The sequence below is a fragment of the Malaclemys terrapin genome, chromosome 1 (assembly GCF_027887155.1).
Source record: "Malaclemys terrapin pileata isolate rMalTer1 chromosome 1, rMalTer1.hap1, whole genome shotgun sequence".
Lineage (NCBI taxonomy): Eukaryota > Metazoa > Chordata > Testudines > Emydidae > Malaclemys > Malaclemys terrapin.
This window is the reverse complement of record NC_071505.1, coordinates 239,309,561-239,329,827: the sequence shown is the minus strand read 5'-3', so window position 1 is coordinate 239,329,827 and position 20,267 is coordinate 239,309,561. Positions and strand designations below refer to the sequence as shown.

The 20,267-nt window shown below is 43.7% G+C and overlaps 1 protein-coding gene across 4 annotated transcripts in view; it reads right to left on the bottom strand.

The window, feature by feature from the left end:
• The window catches only part of NCK2 (NCK adaptor protein 2), a 166,992-nt gene that overhangs the window by 60,528 nt on the left and 86,197 nt on the right, over window positions 1–20,267 (bottom strand). The window lies entirely within an intron of this gene.

Sequence of the window (20,267 nt, the reverse complement as noted above, 5' to 3'; positions counted from 1 at the left end):
TTCAGCAGTGAAAATAGTGATGTTCTTCTAGTCTGTAACATTTTAAAGACTTTACTGTACTGCTTTTTGAGCCTTTGTTCAATGACCCGGGTAAGGGATAGAATATAGCTATGCCATCTTAGAAGCCCTTCTTCCCTTTTGTACCCTGGAGTGGCATGGCAGGAGGTGGCAGAGGAGAGAGTCAGCAAGTAGGGGGAACACACAGCCAAGGCTCGTCTCACCCCCTCATCACTCTCTGCCCACTGATTCATGAGGTTTGACAAGACTGGGTGAGTAGCTCCTTCTGTCCACCTATGACTGGAGCTGTAATCTGAATAGCTGTTACTCAGTTGAGCAGGAGAAGCCTTACTCCCCTTTACTCACATCATGCTGAGTAAGGTCTAGGAACTATTTAGCCCTAAAAAAATAAGGCGCTTTCTTTAAAAATTAATAATAATAAAAAGCCTGCAAAGCATACGTTTCAAGAGATAAAAAGTACAGTAACATTCAAATAAATAACAAGAGTCTGCCTTATTTCATCCTCTCAACAACTCCTTGGTGATCTTTGACTGAAAAGTAACACAGGAGATTTCTATATTAAACAGCATCAAATTATTGCTTTTTGATCTTTCAGGGATAGTACAGTAGCTGTTTTTGAAAACATGAAGTCAAATGTGTGGACATCTCAAATGTGTTACAATCTGGTACAAACAGTTTTTAAAATACTTCTCAATTCTAAACGCTGAGCACATTTTCTTTGTATCATTTGCCTTTAGTACCTTGTTTTTACCAGTACACTATTACAATTGTAACATGTTACAAACTATTTTAAGAGCTCTTATATGGCTGTAAGGTAATAAAAGCAATTATTTTGGCATTTTCCACTCAGGAAATTATAATATTTGAATTGAGGCTAATTTTGAAAAGTGATTGCAAAAATAGTATTTTGGAGGTTTCATGTTTATGGTGGTCTTCATTTCCAGATCCAACTTGTGTTGTACCTACCTACAGTACAAGCTATGCAAACTCAGAACTGTTGTGACAAAATGAAGGGGAAGTATGAAAAGACAAATGTATCTTTAAAAATCAAATAATTAGAGACCACAAACACTAAGATGTCCTAATGATGACTGTATGATTATAGCATGATGCCATTACAGAACTGAGTTACGGTTGTCTGGGTATTGGATACTGCTGATCCATTCTTCCAACTAAAAAAAGACAAAGTAACCTGACCGTCACTTGAAAACAATGGACAGGACAAAAATTTGTAGCTAACATGGAAGTCATGGCATGAAATTTTTTCTGAAATACTGAAAGAGTTCAGAGGTTCGTCTACATCCTCATTTCTCAACTGGCAGAGCACAGGACACAGAGTAGGAAGCATGCAGCAGCTAGAGATGAGATGGTGAGTTTGAACGCGAATCTATATAAATAATTCTTTTTGATGAATTTAAGAAAGGGTTTTGAAACTTTAAATAATTAGTTACAGACAATAAGTGGGGTCTTTACAATTCACAATAGCTGCAGCCTGCTGGAGGAAGAATAAGGAATAGGTGGTATTAAGATCCTTTGAAAACTGAATTTTTAAAATAATTTTACCCCTCTGATAATGACAGACATAGTACAGTTTTGAGCTTTTGAACCAAGTTCCTGATAAACTGACATCTCTGCCCTCAGTTCATATAAAATGGACAAACACTTCACAGATCAATAACATGATGTAGCCATAGGGAGATTGTAGTTGATCCCATTCCAGTTGTTGGTGCTGTCAATACAATCTCTCTCCGGTTTAGATGGGTTTATTTTATTTTCAGCAATTGTGAACTGGGACAGCCAATTCTCACTACTCCAGTGGATATGTAGAACATAAAGAAAGTTACTAATACGCTATTGGTGAGGTTAATTGACGGTATGGTTGTGCAAAAGAGCAGCAATTACCAGGTTTGGGGTTTTGATAGAGGTTAGCTCACACCTAAAGGAAGGTTAAAATTGAATTTCTCACCTACTTGAAAGATTACAAGTCTTTCTATAGACAAAAAATGTTAAGACAAAGATTCTCTTTACTGAGATCTGCCATATTTGACATCAGGTGTCAAGAACAGCACCTTGTGCTCTCACTGATATAGGAGAGGCAGCTGTGTGAACCTTGTTTTTTTGTGATAAGGGTTACCTTATGCTCCTCCTTTTTACGTAAGTACGAAAACTATTTTCAGCACTGGAAGAAACAGTGGTCTACCATATTTAATGCTAGGGAGCAGATTCCTGGATTTAGACGAGCAGTGCTGAACACAGGACACAGTGTGTACGTGGACTGGGAAGCCTGGAAGAGGGCAGCTAAGTTTTATATTCCTCTGATCGTGGGGATGACCAGAGAGCTGAACTGGCTCACTGCATAATTTAGAGCAGCCTAAGAACTGATCTACATTCTCTTTAGCTACAAAGGTTCCCTCTTGCCACCTGGCCACACCCAACAATGCACCTTATGTCTGGGGGAAGAGCAAATGTAAAGACAACACTGACAACTCTAAAACATTACCAAGGGATTCCTCTAAATCAGGGAGTTCCCAGCAGCCTTGTTAGGGCAGTTTTGACCTTTTTGTGCTATCAGAACAGTGAAAGAGGATGGGAAACATGGTCCAAGATCTGGTGTTAGATGTTAAAAAAAGGTAGCTGTCCTAATGTAGAATTGGCCAAAATGTCAAGTTATTTTCAGAATGCGACCACTGCACTATATGACTTTATAGAGATGCAGGGAAGGCAAGCTTAAAACCACTATAATGACTTGCCCACATAGGACATGATTCAATAAGGTGTTTAAGCTTGTAACTAACTTTGAGTATATGAGTAGTCCTACTGAAGTCAATGGAACTACTCATGCACTTGAAGTTAAGCATGTGCTTAAAAATCTTGTTGAACTGGATTTATATAGCTGAAAAAGAAGAGGGAGGAAAAAAGGAATACAGCGCAAAAAGACATAAAACTGCTCTATTGCGGGGCACAAAAAAGTGGAAAATTAGTTTTAGAAGAGGAAAGAGGAGCTGCACTTTTCAGAAAGGGTCAAAGAGGACCCAAGTGGCACTTCTACGTTCATAAGTTTAATTATTACAAACGTTTGATAGACTGGGATGAGGAACTAAAGTTAACCACAATAACATCCATAGTCTATGTCACTAAACTGGGAATAAGGAAATCTGGATTCTCTTAGGGCTGATCTACAGTAGAAAATTAGAGTGACCCAAAAAATCCACATCCCTGAGCAACGTAGTTAAGACAAGCTAAGTCCCAGTGTAGAAAGCACTCTTGGGGAGGTGGATTACCTATGCTGATAGGAGAACTGTTCCCATCAGCATAGGTAGTTTCTACATTGAAGTGATACAGCGGCGCAGCTGCAATGCTGCAAATGTGTTGTTGTAGAATTTCTAGTGTAGATAAACTCTTAATCTCTGCAACACACTGTATTTAAGCAAGTCAGTTTCTCTGGGTGAAATCTTGTCCCCACTGAAAACAACAAGATTTTTGCCAATGACTTCAGTAGAGCCAGGTTTTTAGTGTTTGCCTCGATATTCCCATTTGTACCTCACAAGGGGGCTAAGAGAGGGCGGTAACTTACCAGTAACTGGAATATTCTTTGACATGTATGTCATGTATGCTATCTGTATTCCACTGAGGGTAATGTGAATGTGCCATACGTCCGGAGCCAGAGCTTTTGAAAGTAGTAGTGTTCGTTGGTCCACCTTGTGCCCTTTCACTGCACCTTGTGGTTTCACCTGAGGTGATAAAGGAGGGTGGACTGACCACATCTCCAATTCCTTCTCTACCACAGACTTATCAGATCCACAGCAGAGGGGAAGGAGGGTGGGTTTGGTACAGATAGAGACCACAGATCTCGAAGAACTTTCAGTTACTGGTAAGTAACCTCCCCTTCTTCTTCAAGTGATGTATTCCACTGAGGGTGATTGACAAGCAGTATCTATATATGTGGCAGGTGTGAGGAGGATGACTGAACCATGGAATGAAGGACCACTGTACCAAACGAAGCGTCCTTTGTCGAATCATGCAGCAAGACATAATGAGAAGAGGTGGTGTGCACCGAGCTCCACGTGTCTGCTTTACATATATCCATGAGGGACACGTTGTGGAGTGCAATGGGCTCATTCCCCATCCAGTGGGGATTGTCCTGCTAGTTCATAGCAAAGCATAATGCACCCTGAGACCTATTTTGAGAACCTCTGTGTGGAAATGGCCTGTCCCTTAATTCTTTCTGCTGTGGGCACAAAGAGGCTTGAAGACTTACGCATTGGCTGTGTCCTCCAAAGGTAGAAGGCCAGCATTCTGCGTACATCCAAAGAGTGAAGGCACTGTTCCTTGTTAGAGGAGCATGGTGTAGGAAAGAAGGCAGGCAGATGTATGGATTGATTGAGGTGGAAACCTAAAACCACCTTTTGATAGGAATTTGGGATGTAACTGAAGTGAGACCTTGTCTTTATGGAATGTGGGGAAAGGTGGATTTGCCATCATGACTCCCAGCTCACCAACTCTCCTAGCAGAGGTAATACACACTAAAAAGGCTACTTTCTTAAAGAGAAGAAATAAGGAGCAGGAGACTAGTGGCTCAAAGGGAGGATTCATTAATGATGGGAGGACTAGGTTGAGGTCCCATTGAGGGATGACAGCTTGAACGGGCGGATACTTGCATTTAAGGCCCTCTAGGTCAATGGGTAGGTGAAGATAGAGTGCCCTTCAACAGGCGGGTGAAAGGCACTAATGGCTGCTATGCGCACCTTGATAAGAGTTGAGGGCGAGCCCCAAAGCCTTTAATGAAAGAAGGTAGTCTAGGAATACAGGAGTATCCACCGCTTCCGGGGCAGTCTCTGTGGCATTCCCAAGTGGTGAAACGGGCCCACATGGCCTAAGATCTTGGTGTGGAAACCTTGCTGATATTGGAGACAATGTCATAAACCACCAATGAGCATTGCTGCATTAGCAGATGCGTCAATTCAAAAACCAAGCTATCAGGTGGCGAACCCTTGGATCTGGTTTCTTGAGTCTGCCCTTGCATTGTGAGAGCAGCTGAGGGAACACTGGTAGTGGTATCGGCGGGAATTTCAATATACGGAGAAGAAGTGTGAACCAGAACTGGCATGGTCAGAATGATGCTATCACGATTACCATTGCCCGCTCCCATCTGAGTCTGTTCAGAGCACATGGTAGGCGTGGCAGTGGTGGGAGGGCACAGTTAAACTGGTCTTAGTCGACAGTTAGGGTGTCCCCCTGCAAATTGGCGCCTAATCCACCCCTCGAGCAATACTGGATGCACTTGGCATTGGTGAAATGCAAAGAGGTCCCTGATCGGGGTTCCTCATCGACTGAAAATGTTCATGACTACTGAATCGTGCAACTCCCACTCATGGTCGGTAGTGAAATGTCTGCTGAGGGTATCGGCAATCACATCCTGGTTCCCGGGAGATAGGTCACCAAAAGGAGTATGTAATTTGACATGCACCGCTTCCAGAGGCATATGGCCTCCACACACATCGCAGGGGATCGCGTACCTCCCTGCTTGTTAGTGTAAGATACCATAGTGAGGACATGTTGAGAGCGGATAGTAGTTAGGAAAGCATGGCGTGCCCTGCAAACTGCTCATAGCTTCAGGATGTTGATATGCATTCTGACTTCTCTGGTCGACCAGTGCCTTGGGTCATGTGTTTTGCCATGTGGGCACCCTAGCCTTTAAGTGATGTGTCCATTATGACTATGATGGTTGGGGAAGATGGGAAGTTACTTACCAGTGATCATTCTTCCTATGCCTGTTAGCGAGCAGGGTGTTGACGCCATGGGCTTGTCCAGGGACAATAATCAGGATCCTTCCAGCTCTGCTGGTACCAACGGGAATAGGCTGATCGAGGCATCATCCAATCCCAGTTGAGTGTCTTCTTGGTGAGAGGCAGAATATCAGCACTGGGGATTCCCCCTGTACTAAACGGGATGGTACTGATGGTGAATATTGGGCCCATGAGTTCCAATATTGCCAACCCTGGCTGATCTTGCTGTTGCACTTGTGGTGCCAAGGAGCCAGATACTAATGTCCTCATTTGTGGGAAGTGAGGGTATTGTCACGGTGTCGGCTGGACTTTATGATAGCTTTTCCTCCTGAGAGGCAAATAGAATGACTGTTTCCCTCTGTTTCTGAGAAGAAATCAGAGTCCGGCAACGCTGGCAGTGTGGACGGAGAGGATGGTACCATATGGACACGTCCCAATGGCAGCAAATCCGATGCCGGGGACTGAGACTTCATTGTAGGGTGTGGTACCTCTGCCTGTGGAGACTGTCCCAGTTGCAATACAAACCGCTCGAGCAGTTCTGCATTAGTGCTGAGTATACTTGGAGTCCAGGTGACTGGAATTGCAGGTGGTGCTGCAGCCAGTAAAGTCACTTGCATCGGTACCCACAGTACCCCAAATACTGAGGGTGTTGGTTCCAAGCCTTGTGGGTCTGAATTGTGGACCAATGCATCTGGCAAACACTGCAATTTCTTATCGCTTTTGTGAGCCCTGGAATGATGTGCCCCTTCTTGGTCAGTAGTCCTCTCTTAGGCTTGGAGCAAGCTGTATTACCATACTTACATGCATGCTTCCGTGGCTTGTGGCTAGGCCCCAATGTGGGATCCATAGCACTGGTACCAGCAGAGTTGGACTGTGTCTTCGCAGCAAGGGGTGCACTCTTAGATTATTCTGGTTGATGTACAGGGGGATCCTCCAGCCAGAAGCCAACTGTGGCCCTCATGACCTCCAGGAAGTGCTTTTTAAAATGGAGGACTCTGCCTTCCCACAGACGGGCAGGGAAGGAGAGGCAGAATGTGCACCTGGAAGTGGGGTAGGCTTCCCCCAAATAGAAGAGACAACGCTGGGGCTCGTCACTGAGGGACAACAAGCAAGGACAGGAAGAAGAGACCTTGAATTCTGGCCTCTTCTGCATACTCCAGTACCCAGACCAGGGTTCTGGAGGGAGGGAGAGAAGAAAAACGCTGAAGCGGCATCCGTTCGCAATTAAAAAACAAAAACAAAAAAACCAAGAAAGTGTTTAAAATAAAACAAGAAAGTGCTTAGCAGAAGGGGAACAATAGGAGCAATATCCCAAGTCCAGAGAACCTGTAGAACTTTCAGAATCAAGAAATCCAACAAATTCTTTCATAAACAGTATAAGACTTAAAAATACTGAGCTAAGAGAGAAATAAAATGATTTTCAGCAAAATATGTCACCAAGGACGAGAAGAAAGCAGGAGCTCCGACTCAGACCATGCATGCGGTCAGAAGGAACTGGAGACGTGATCGATCCACCCTGCCCTTTATCACCTCTGGTGAAACCATGAGGTAGTGCAAGGGCCCATGTGTGGACTGATGGACACTACTACTTTCAAAAGCTCCGGCTTTGAGAAAGATGCGCATTACCCTCAGTGGAATACAATAGGGATCATCACTCGAAGAAGGCAATTCTATTAATGTATGTGAGGTATTCACATAGTATAATGAGAGATGCTATATAACAGGCTATAAACAAAAGAAATAGGTTGGGGGGGTTGCACATGGGGGAGAACCCAGCCAGCAAAGTTTCAAGAGAATTAAACATCCATCCAAAGCATCAGTGTCCTTTGAAGATCTGCTATGTATATTATATATTTTTAAACAATCCAGTCAAGCGCAAAAGAGTCCTACAGCAATGTTAATGAGACTCCCTCACACCAGGAAAATCTTTGGCTGGGACCTAAGTTCCCTGTAAGCTGTGCGGCCATGCTCAGGGAGCCCGACCAGCCAGGACTGGCCTATCCCGCAGCCCCAGTCCCAGAGCTGTCACAGTGTCACACATCACCTCCATACTGGTGCACATAACAAAATTCATTCCGCACATGTGTGGGAAAAATTAGAGGGATCACTGGCTGGGACAACTGCTTTCTGGCCTCTTTATACTGCCAAAGCATCGCAAAGGGGCTGGATCAAAGTAAAGAATCTGGCCCCTGATCCCCTTATGGCTGGGGTCAATGATGTCACTTTCTAAAAGACTTCAGCACATGTTTGGAAATGCTTATTTAACTAAAAATATAATTGCAAACACAGCTGTCAATTTATACATGGAACTTAGCCGTTTCTCACCATGTGAGTATTAAGGATGTTTTACTTTGCAATATGGGTTCAGCTTTGTTTTTAGCTTTATTAGTGCAACAGATGGGTGGTTATTTGTTTTTCTTACATATGTTACTCCAACTGGAGTTTGCATTAAATATTCCCTATGTTCATAGACATTCCTCAACTAGGTTAAAGACCTGAGTTCAAGGTTTCAGCCCAGTTATTGAACATAGTTAGATTCTAACGATCATATAATTTTTAGCAGAGTTTTAACGGGGTCCTGACTCAGTTATAATAGCAGTGTAGACAGGACGTTAGAATCAGTGTTGTAAAGGAAAGACAGGTTACTTTCTGGGAATGAAGGTTATTCAAATATATTTCCTCCACAAAGCCATACTCTTTGAGATAATAATGTGTGTCTCTCTGGATATTAACCAGCACTTGAAAAAGAAATGAATGAAACACAGTTAGAGAGAATGAGGACTGCCTGACTAAAGAAAGACTAATCTCATTATCAGACTGAGATGGTAATACTGAAAAGTTGCTCCAAATTGCCACTTTGCAAATTTCACCAATGGAATTATTGAGACAAGCTGTGAAAACTTTCAACTCTCTGGTTTTGAGAGAAAGACTGAAGGTGACCAGGCTAAAGAGGGTAGTAAAAATGGGCAGTAGGGGTGATCTTTGAAGACCTGCTGAGAAAAAAGTAAGCTTGATTTTTTCCTTTCACAATTATAAAACTAGGGATGCATCCTCATTTGGTAAGAATTGACTGAAAAATGGTTTACATTACTGTTTGAAGTTCATCTTCTTGGGAAACATAAAAGAAACTAGTAGTAAAAAATGAAGGATTCAACTAGCAAAAAACATTGTCTGTTTAGTAAACTGGATAAATTTCAAGACATCTGGGTCTTAATTTCAGAACTAACACCATAGATAATGTACTTAACTGATATGGAGGCTATGTGTTACAAAAATATACATATCCATTCAGTTAGCGTGTTACTGCAGTTATTTATAGTTATGCTTGGAAAATAAAACCTGACATTTGAGAGCAATTAGGACTATGCTGATTAGGGCAGCATTTCTCAAACAAGCTGAGCACCCCACTCCAGAAAAATTGAACCAATCATGCTCGCTAGTACTCCACCATGTGTTGTTAAAGACCTACTCATCATAATATGTACATGTCCAGTGCCCACTCAGTTACTCCTTCATGACCCACAGCAGCTGGGTGAAACTTCATGCCTTGGGGAAATGCTGGATGGCAAAATCACTCTCGCCACAACACTCACTGTCATAATTAAGCAGCTGTGCTCATGGTGCAGTCTTACTCCCATTAGGAAGAGTATCTAAAGAGCTGATTTATTACCTGAATCTAACTCTCTCAAGTATAAAGCTACACACACACACACGAAAACTCAGCCTGGGTATATTTACAGTTTTTAACATAAAATAACGAAAAAATTGGTGTACCTCTTCAGATGATTCTGAGTTTGTCTCAGTTCTAGGGTTCACTTGAACACAAAACTCAAAGGGTGAAACCCCATGTGAACAGAAACTTGAAGAATTCATACAAAAACTTGTAAATACAATATTTCATGCAGCTCTAATTATTTAAAAAAACACTCAGTGTCAGAGGTTCTTGTCAAATACCAATTTAAAAAAATTGACATAAAAGAATAAAGCAGAAAGTCTTCATTTCACAGAACAAAATCAGTTTTAATCAGGGAGGCCCAAACAAACAAAAAAAGGATACTTGTATAGCAACTTCAACAAAAAGATCTCAAACTACTTTTTTATCCAACACACATCTGCAAATTTATCAACTAAGTTTTACAGATATGGAAACAGAGGTTCAGAGATCTTAAGTGACCCGCCTAAGGGAACAAAACTCAATGACCGAGCCCAGACTATCTGACTCTTCGACCTGTGCTTTAAAACTAGACCACTAGTTCCCAGCCCTTGCTGGTGCTCAACAGATAGATGACAGGTTCTGTGATAATCCTCTTTTTTGGCTGCTTCTAAAGGTTTTAAGGCTCTTCACAACAAAGCACAACCTGTACAAGCATATTTATCGATAGACTGAAAAAGTAGGTGAACAATTTTCAAACAATACAACAAAATTTGCAGATGTCACAAAATTTAGATTAGTCAAGAGGAGAAACTACTGAAAGGGACAATTGTGGGACCTGACAAAACTTGATGACTATACAGCACAAAGAAAGATGAAATTCAGTGAAGACAAGTTCAAGGTAATACACACTGGCAAGAAAGCTCTAAAACGACTCCTGCACATTGAGTTCTACATTAACTGTAACTGTTCAGCAAAAGACCCAGATATCACTGTGGTCAACCTAACATCTTCTAAATGGCAAACTGGTCTTCCCTCCCTCACTCCTCCCCTCCCCCCAAAGCACAAAAAAAGTTAAGATGTGTAAAAACAGGATCAACACTATTGATAAAAATAGCTATTTTATACTGATGAAACATAAAAAATTGGTCATTATACAAGAAAGATGGTATGTCCTGAACTTGAACACTGTGTACAGTCCTAGTCATCCCATCTCAAAATTGATACAGCAAAAATAGAGAGCACTAGCAATGAAAATCATTAGAAGCACTGGAGGGGGCGGGAAACGACTTCCATATGAAGAGATATTGAAAAGATAGATCAGGATTATTCACTTTAGAGGACAGACTAATAAAAAGAGATTTTTTAAAATATGCAAAACAATTGTGAAGGTAAATCAAGCAGTCCTATTTACCTTTTCTCATATTACAAGAACATTTATGTGGATAATGGACTCAAACCTGCAAGGTGCTGGTCACTGTGACCTTGATTCAATGAAACACTTCAACACGTTTAACTTAATGTAATCTGTAGACTCTTTGAAGTCAATGGACTTAGAGTTAAGCATGTGTTAAAGTACACTGATGAACTGTGGTTGGAGTGCTCAGCACTTTGCAAGATGAAGCCCAACCGAGTTATAGTGAATAGGCTAAAAATGTATAATTGCTATAAATGCTCATGCTCCAGGATATAAACCAACTACTTACAGTTTAGAATTAGGAAGAAGTTTCCCTACTAGCAGGGAATTATGTAATTGTCTCTTATGAGGGTTTTATATCTTTCTCTGAAGTATATAGTACTAGTTATTGTTGAGTGCTTGGACTGGCCTGATTCAGTAGGGCAATTTCTATGTTTCCATATTCCTACCATGCAATTATAATGAATTACTGTAGTGGCCACAGAGATACACAATTACAAGTGGAAGCACAGGTGGTCGATAAGAGAGTCTCCATGAGTCTACACTATTAATAAGTTTGAAAATTTCTGCAATAAACAGTGCCCTAAACCAGGGTGTATTCAACTCTACTGGGTACAATATGTTCTCTAATAAAATGGGCAGAACACTAGCTTACCAAAATAATTAATTGGGAATTCAGATTCTGACATGATGAATGATGATTATTTAGGATAAATATCCAAGTAAGATTATAGACAATACAGTACATTTTTTTCATTTTCCACGTACAATTAAGGAACTTTTGTCCTTCAGGTATTAATTCTTGATGTAACAAAGATATCTTTAAAGGAGGTAAAAACTCTAAGAGGCTAATTAATTAAGATGAGCTATAATCAGCAGGAGAAAAAAAACTTTTGTAGTGATAATCAAGATGGTCCATTTCAGACAGTTGACAAGAGGTGTGAGGATACCTAACATGGGGAAATAGATTCAATCTGTGTAATGACTCTGCCATTCCCAGTCTCTATTCAAGCCTAAATTAATGGTATCTAGTTTGCATATTAATTCAAGTTCAGCAGTTTCTTGTTGGAGTCTGTTTTTGAAGCTTTTCTGTTGCAAAATTGCCACCTTTAAGTCTGTTACTGAGTGATCAGAGAGGTTGAAGTGTTTTCCTACTAGTTTTTGAATGTTATGATTCCTGATGTCAGATTAGTGTCCATTTATTCTTTTGCATACAGACTGTCCAGTTTGGCCAATGTACATGGCAGAGGGGCATTGCTGGCACATGATGGCATATATCACATTGGTAGATGTGCAAGTGAACGAGCCCCTGATGGCGTGGCTGATGTGATTATGTCCTATGATGGTGTCACTTGAATAGATATGTGGACAGAGCTGGCATAAGGCTTTGTTGCAAGGATAGGTTCCTGGGTTAGTGTTTTTGTTGTGTGGTTGCTGGTGAGTATTTGCTTCAGGTTGGGGGGGCTGTCTGTAAGCGAGGACTGGTCTGTCTCCCAAGATCTGTGAGAGTGAAGGATCATCTTTCAGGATAGGTTGTAGATCTTTGATGATGCGCTGGAGAGGTTTTAGTTGGGGGCTGAAGGTGACGGCTAGTGGTGTTCTGTTATTTTCTTTGTTGGGCCTGTCCTGTAGTAGGTGACTATATCTCATCTTAATTAGCCTCTTAGGCCTGGTCTACACTAGGCGTTTATGTTGAAGTTAGCGCCGTTACATCGAATTAACCCTGCACCCGTCCACACCGCGAAGGTATTTAGTTCGACATAGAGGTCTCTTTAATTCGACTTCTGTACTCCTCCCCGACGAGGGGAGTAGCGCTAAATTCGACATGGCCATGTCGAATTAGGCTAGGTGTGGATGGAAATCGACGCTAATAGCTCCGGGAGCTATCCCACAGTGCACCACTCTGTTGACGCTCTGGACAGCAGTACGAGCTCGGATGCTCTGAACTGCCACACAGGAAAAGCCCCGGGAAAATTTGAATTTGAATTCCTTTTCCTGTCTGGCCAGTTTGAATCTCATTTCCTGTCTGGACATCGTGGCGAGCTCAGCAGCACTGGCAACGATGCAGAGCTCTCCAGCAGTGATGGCCGTGCAATCTCAGAATAGAAAGAGGGCCCCAGCATGGACTGATCGGGAAGTCTTGGATCTCATCGCTGTGTGGGGCGATGAGTCCGTGCTTTCCGAGCTGCGATCCAAAAGACGGAATGCAAAGATCTACGAGAAGATCTCTAAAGACATGGCAGAGAGAGGATACAGCCGGGATGTAACGCAGTGCCGCGTGAAAATCAAGGAGCTGAGACAAGGCTACCAGAAGACCAAAGAGGCAAACGGACGCTCCGGATCCCATCCCCAGACATCCCGTTTCTACGAGGCACTGCATTCCATCCTCGGTGCGGCCGCCACCACTACCCCACCAGTGACCGTGGACTCTGAGGATGGGATAGTGTCCACGGTTGGATCCTCGGACATGTTAGCGGACGGGGAAGATGAGGAAGGAGATGAGGAGGACGAGGCAGTCGACAGCGCTCACAACGCTGATTTCCCCGACAGCCAGGATCTCTTCATCACCCTTACAGAGATCCCCTACCAACCCTCCCCAGCCGTTACCCCGGACACAGAATCTGGGGAAGGATCAGCCAGTAAGTGTTGTAAAAATCTAAACATTTATTTGTAACAGAACAGGAATATTAATAATTTAAAAAATGGGTTTCTCATGATTAGTTTGATTAGCTTAACGGTTCAGTCATGGGCAGTGCAACTATTGAAAAAAAATCTAGCAATGTCCGGTTTTGCATGATTGTCCTGCCCAAGCCGCTCTACTGGTTAGTCACTGCTACAGCAGCTACAGTAAAATGCGGTCTATATGTCCGGGGATGGAGCAGAAATCCTCCTGTGACATCTCGAGGAAGCTCTCCTGGAGGTAATTGGAAATCCGCTGCATTAGGTTCTTGGGGAGAGCGGCCTTATTGGGTCCTCCGTAGTAGGACACGTTGCCACGCCACGAGACAAGCAAGTACTCTGGAATCATTGCTCTGCACAGCATGGCGGCATACGGCCCTGGTCTTTGGAGGCTTTCCCGGAGCATTCGCTCTTTCTCGCTGTCAGAGATCCTCATGAGGGTGATGTCGCTCATGATGACCTGCTTTGAATGAGGTAGGGGAATGTTAGTGTTGGGACTGCTTTGCCGTTCCTTTACAGAACTGTAACCGCTGGTTTGCAGCCACGCGGTGGAGGCGGGAGAGGGGCAGCCGAAAGGGATCGTTCCCGGGGACAGCCGCGAGGGTGTGGGACAGGAGCAGACTTCCTGCTTGCCGAATTGCTGGCAGCAGGGACCGACATTGATTTCAATGTGAAATGAGGCCATTGCTAATATTAAAGTTTTAAGCTGCCACAAGTCTACGGCTTACCATGTCTGCCTGCAACAGAAATTCCGTTCTCCTGAGAGGCTTCTCAAATGTGCTGTAGAAGACCCCAGGCACTGAATGCGAAGGCCGAGAATTCGACCTTGGGCTGAGTGCGCATGTGATAGGTGCTGTGCATGGTCTTGTTCACAGAGAAAGACTATGTTCTTTGTTCACAACTACATTTATCTTTCTGAGGAATTCACTCCCTTTTTCCCATTCCCACAGCCCCATCTGCGACTGTCTCACAACCTAGCCTGTCATCACACTCCCAGAGGCTAGCGCGGATTAGGCATAAGAAGAAGAGGACACGGGAGGACATGTTCTCGGAGCTTATAGCCTGCTCCAGAGCCCAGGCAGCACAGCAGACCCAGTGGCGGGAGAACTTGACCCGAATGCACCAAGCCAACATGGATCGGGAGGAGAGGTGGCGTCAGGAAGACCAGCAGGCGACTCAAACCCTGCTTGGACTAATGAGGGAGCAAACGGACACGCTCCGGCGCCTTGTGGATGTTCTGCAGGAACGGAGGCAGGAGGACAGAGCCCCGCTGCAGTCCATCTCTAACCGCCCTCCCCCGCCACCAAGTCCCATACTCCCCTCACCCAAAGTGCACAGAAGGAGAGGCGGCAGAGTCCCTGCTAACTCTCACTCCACCCCTGCAGAGAGCTCGAGCAGCAGAAGGCTCTCATTCCCCAAAATTTGACAAGTTCTTTCCTTCCCGCCTGACACAAGCCCCCGTCCAAGTTTCACTTTCCCAGTTCCATGTTTGGTTGATAATAAAAAATACGTTTCTGTTAACTACTGTTTCCATCATGTTCTTTTGGAGGAGGGGGGGATAGGGGGTTGGTAATTCGACAGGACAGTCACCTTTGGCAGGGTATATAGTCGGGGGCAGGCACAGCAGCAGGGCACATACATAGTGCAGTGATGCAGTGACTAGTTACCCTGGTTAGTCTGGGAGGTTGTTTTCATGTTATGTGGTGGGGGGTGGGTTGCTCTGTGACTTTGTGGCAGGGGAGGGCAGTTACAGATCTTAAGCGGCGGTCCTTAGGCAGGATCACAGAGCCACACAGCAGGGGATCTGTAACCGTCCTCCCCCTGCCACAAAGTCACATAGACCCCCCCATACACACAGTCCCTATCAGGAGGGGTGACAGGCTCCGTTGAAACAACCATCCCACCGCAGCGGAGCCTGTCAATCCTTGAGTTTAGAAGCTGCATTCGCGCCACTACAGTACACCCGCTCCGCACCACAGTCTGCGTCCCAGTTTTAAAAAATTCCCGCGAATACAGTATTAAAGAAAACGGTGTGCTTTAACAAAGTAGAACTATTTTTATTTTGAAACGTGTGTTGGAAGTGGGGTGAAGGGGGTATGTAACTGGATAGGATAGTCAACATTAACTGGGTAAAGAAACGGGGGCAGGTTTAGCTTCTCAATACACAAACTTTAAAGTCACAGGTTACCCTGCTCACTCAGGAACTTTGCTTTCAAAGCCTTCCGGATGCACAGCGCTTCCCGCTGGTCTCTTCTAATCGCCCGGCTGTCTGGCTGTGAGTAATCAGCAGCCAGGCTATTTTCCTCAACCTCCCACCCCGCCATAAAGGTCTCCCCCTTGCTCTCACAGAGATTGTGGAGCACACAGCAAGCTGCAATAACAATGGGGATATTGGTTTCGCTGAGATCACAGCGAGTCAGTAAGCTTCTCCATCTCCCCTTGAGACGTCCAAAAGCACACTCCACCACCATTCTGCACTTGCTCAGCCGGTAGTTGAAGAGTTCTTTTTCAGTGTCCAGGGCGCCAGTATAGGGCTTCATGAGCCAGGGCATTAGCGGGTAGGCTGGGTCCCCGAGGATGACTATAGGCATCTCCACATCCCCAAGAGTTATTTTGTGGTCCGGGAAGTAAATACCTTGCTGCAGCCGTCTAAACAGACCAGAGTTCCTAAAAACACGAGCGTCATGAACCTTGCCCGGCCATCCCACGTAGATGTTGGTAAAACGTCCCCTGTGGTCCACCAGTGCTTGCAGCACCATGGAAAAGTATCCCTTTCTGTTAATGTACTGGCTGGCCTGGTGTTCCGGTGCCAGGATAGGGATGTGAGTTCCATCTATGGCCCCACCGCAGTTTGGGAATCCCATCGCTGCGAAGCCATCTATGATGGCCTCCACGTTTCCCAGGGTCACTACCTTTGGCAGCAGTACATCAACGATTGCCTTGGCTACTTGCATCACAACAACCCCCACGGTAGATTTGCCCACCCCAAACTGGTTCGCGACTGACCGGTAGCTGTCTGGCGTTGCAAGCTTCCACAGGGCTATGGCCACTCGCTTCTGGACAGTCAGGGCTGCTCGCATCCGGGTGTCATTGCGCTTCAGGGCAGGGGACAGCAACTCACAAAGTTCCAGGAAAGTTCCCTTCCGCATGCGAAAGTTTCGCAGCCACTGGGATTCATCCCAGACCTGCAGCACTATGCGGTCCCACCACTCAGTGCTTGTTTCCCGTGCCCAGAATCTCCTTTCCACGGCATCAACATGACCCATTGCCACCGTGATGTTCTCGGCGCTGGGTCCCCTGCTTTCTGAGAGGTCTGTGCTACTCTCAGACTTCAGGCCATCACCGCGTTGACGTAGCCTCCTCGCCTGACTTTTCTGCATCTGCCTCAGGGAAAGGTGTATGATAAGTTGCGAGGCGTTGAGAGCGGCCACAACTGCAGTGATGGTTGCAGCAGGCTCCATGCTCGCAGTGCTGTGGCGTCCGCGCTGTCACTGACTAGAAAAGTGCGCGAACTGATTTCCCGCCGGCGCTTTCAGGGAGGGAGGGCGGGAGTGATGGACGGATGATGACAGTTACCCAAAAGCACCCTGGACACATTTTTTTTACCCAGAAGGCATTTGCGGCTCCACCCAGAATTCCAATGGGCAGCGGGGACTCCGGGAACTGTGGGATAGCTGACCACAGTGCACCACTTCCAATATCGACGCTTTCCCCGTTAGTGTGGACTCACAAAGTCGAATTACTGTCCTTAGTGTGGCCACACACGTTCGACTTTGCAATATCGATTCCAAAAATTCGATTTAAGTAAAATCGAACTACTCTCGTAGTGTAGACAAGGCCTTAGAGTTGATATGGCTACTTCCACCTTTTCATGTTCTGTATGTATACACATCTCCTTACTATATGTTTCATTCTATGCATCTGAAGAAGTGGGCTGTAGCCCACCCAAGCTTATGCTCAAATAAATTTGTTAGCCTCTATGGTGCCACAAGTACTCCTGTTCTTTTTGCGAATACAGACTAACACGGCTGCTACTCTGAAATCTGTCATTATACAAAAATAAGTGGAGAGGTTAAGTTATGGGGACAGGTCAGTGGTACAGGCTGATCCAAGGTGAACTCATTTGAACAATATGCAGTTTAATTCAGCAAATATGTAGATCATACACACATCTATGAACAAAGAATGCATACTCTCACAATGGGGGACTGATCTTCGAATGCAATGACACAAATGGGACAGTCAGTCTAGAAATAAGGTGCAATTTCTTTTCTTAAACTGTGAGATTAATTAAACATTGGAAAAAAACTTACCTAGGGATGTCATGGATTCTCCATCACTTTACATCTTTAAATCAAGACTAGATATCTTTCTAAAGTTATGCTATAGCTGAAACTGAAGTTATGGGTTTGATGTGGCGATTACTGGATGAAGTTCCTTGGCTGTGCAATGCAGAAGGTCAGACTAAATGATCATAGAATCACAGGACTGGAAGGGATCCCAAGAGGTCATCTAGTCAAGTCCCCTGCACTCATGGCCAAACTAAGTACTATATAGACCATCCCTGACAGGTGTTTGTCTAACCCGCTCTTAAAAATCTCCAATGATGGAGATTCCACAACTTCTCTAGGCAATTTATTCCAGTGGTTAACCACCTTGACAGTTAGGAAGTTTTTCCTAATGTCCAACCTAAACCTCCCTCGTGGCAATTTAAGCCCATTAAGCTTCTTGTCCTAGTCTCAGAGGTTAAGAGGAACAATTTTTCCCTCTCCTCCTTATAACAACCTTTTATGTACTTGAAAACTGTTATGTCCCCTCTCAGTCTTCTCTTTTCCTAAACAAACCCAATTGTTTCAATCTTCCCTTATCGGTCATGTTTTCTAGACCTTTAATCATTTTTGTTGCTCTTCTCTGGACTTTCTCCAATTTGTCCACATCTTTCCTGAAATGTAGCGCCCAGAACTGGACACAATACTCCAGTTGAGGCCTAATCAGCACGGAGCAGAAGAATTACCTCTTGTGTCTTGCTTACAATACTCCTGCTAATACATCCCAGAATGATGTTCACTTTTCTTGCAACTGTGTTACACTGTTGACTCATCTTTAGCTTGTGGTTCACTATTAGCCTCAGATCCCTTTCTGCAGTACTCCTTCCTAGGCAGTCATTTCCCATTTTGTATGTGTGCAACTGATTGTTCCTTCCTCATTGGAGTACTTTGCATTTGTCCTTATTGAAATTCATCCTATTTATTTCAGATCATTTCTCCAGTTTGTCCAGATCATTTTGAATTTTAATCCTATCCTTCAAAGCACTTGAAACCCTTCCCAGCTTGGAATTGTCTGCAAACTTTGTAAGTGTACTCTCTATGCCATTATCTAAATCACTGATGAAGATACTGAACAGACCCAGAACCAATCGTTATGGCCTTCCAGCATGACTAAGAGTATCTTTGGTAACGGTTTTCTGAACAGTTATGCACCCACCTTATAGTAGGTCCATCGATGTTGCATTTCCCTAGTTTGTTTATGAGGTCATGCAACACAGTATCAAAAGCTTTACCAAAGTCAAGATATACCACGTCTACTGCTTTCCCCCATCTACAAGGCTTGTTACCCTGTCAAAGAAAGCTATCAGGTTGGTTTGACACAATTTGTTCTTGACAAATCCATGCTGACTTTTATCATCTTGTTATTTTCTAGGTGTTCGCAAATTTATTGCTCCATTATCTTTTGGGGTACAGAAATTAAACTGACTGGTCTGTAATTCCCCAGGTTGTTCTTATATCCTTTTTTATAGATTGGCACTATATTTGCCCTTTTTCAGTCTTCTGGAATCTCTCCCGTCTTCCATGACTTTTCAAAGATAATCGCTAATGGCTCAGATATCTCCTCAACCAGCTCCTTGAGTATTCTAGGATTCATTTCATCAGGCCCTGGTGACTTGAAGACATCTAACTTGTCTAAGTAATTTTTAATTTGTTCTTTCCCTATTTTAGCCTCTGATCCTACATTTTCATTGGCATTCACTATGTTAGATGTCCAATTGCCACCAACGTTCTTGGTGAAAACCAAAACAAAGAAGTCATTAAGCTCCTCTGCCATTTCCACATTTTCTGTTCCCCCCACCCCTGCCAATTGAGTAATGGGCCTACCCGGTCCTTGGTCTTCCTCTTCCTTCTAATGTATCTAGATCTAGATCACCTTCTGGCCCTAAAAATCTATTAATCAATGCTTACCTAATCATTTTCTTATTCATTAAAAGACAGTTTACATTACAGAAAGGTGGGGTTTTTTTTTAATTTTTTAAAACTTGCTAGTACTAGCTTGTATGTTTTGAGAGATGTTTTTTCACTTTTTATGTGCTTGGCTTAACAAAAAGCAGGTGAAGATACTTTTTTCTACCACATAACTGATATTAAATAATCACGGACATCTCACTTTTCTCTTCTGGATTTGTCACCACAATTACTAATCATCTGAAACGCAGGCCATCTCAAGATATTCTATTTAATGTTACCAGAAAACTATTTCAGACATTGTCTCTTCTTTGATGAAAAGCAATTGCTTTTCATACTATTGTTACTGGTGGTTTTGTTTTTTAAACGGATGTTTTATGACAACTGTAACCATTATCTGCTTTTCTCTCCAGCATTGCAATATATCTGATACCAAAATCTCTAGTGCAACTACAGCCTCCCTATAGTACTCGCATCCT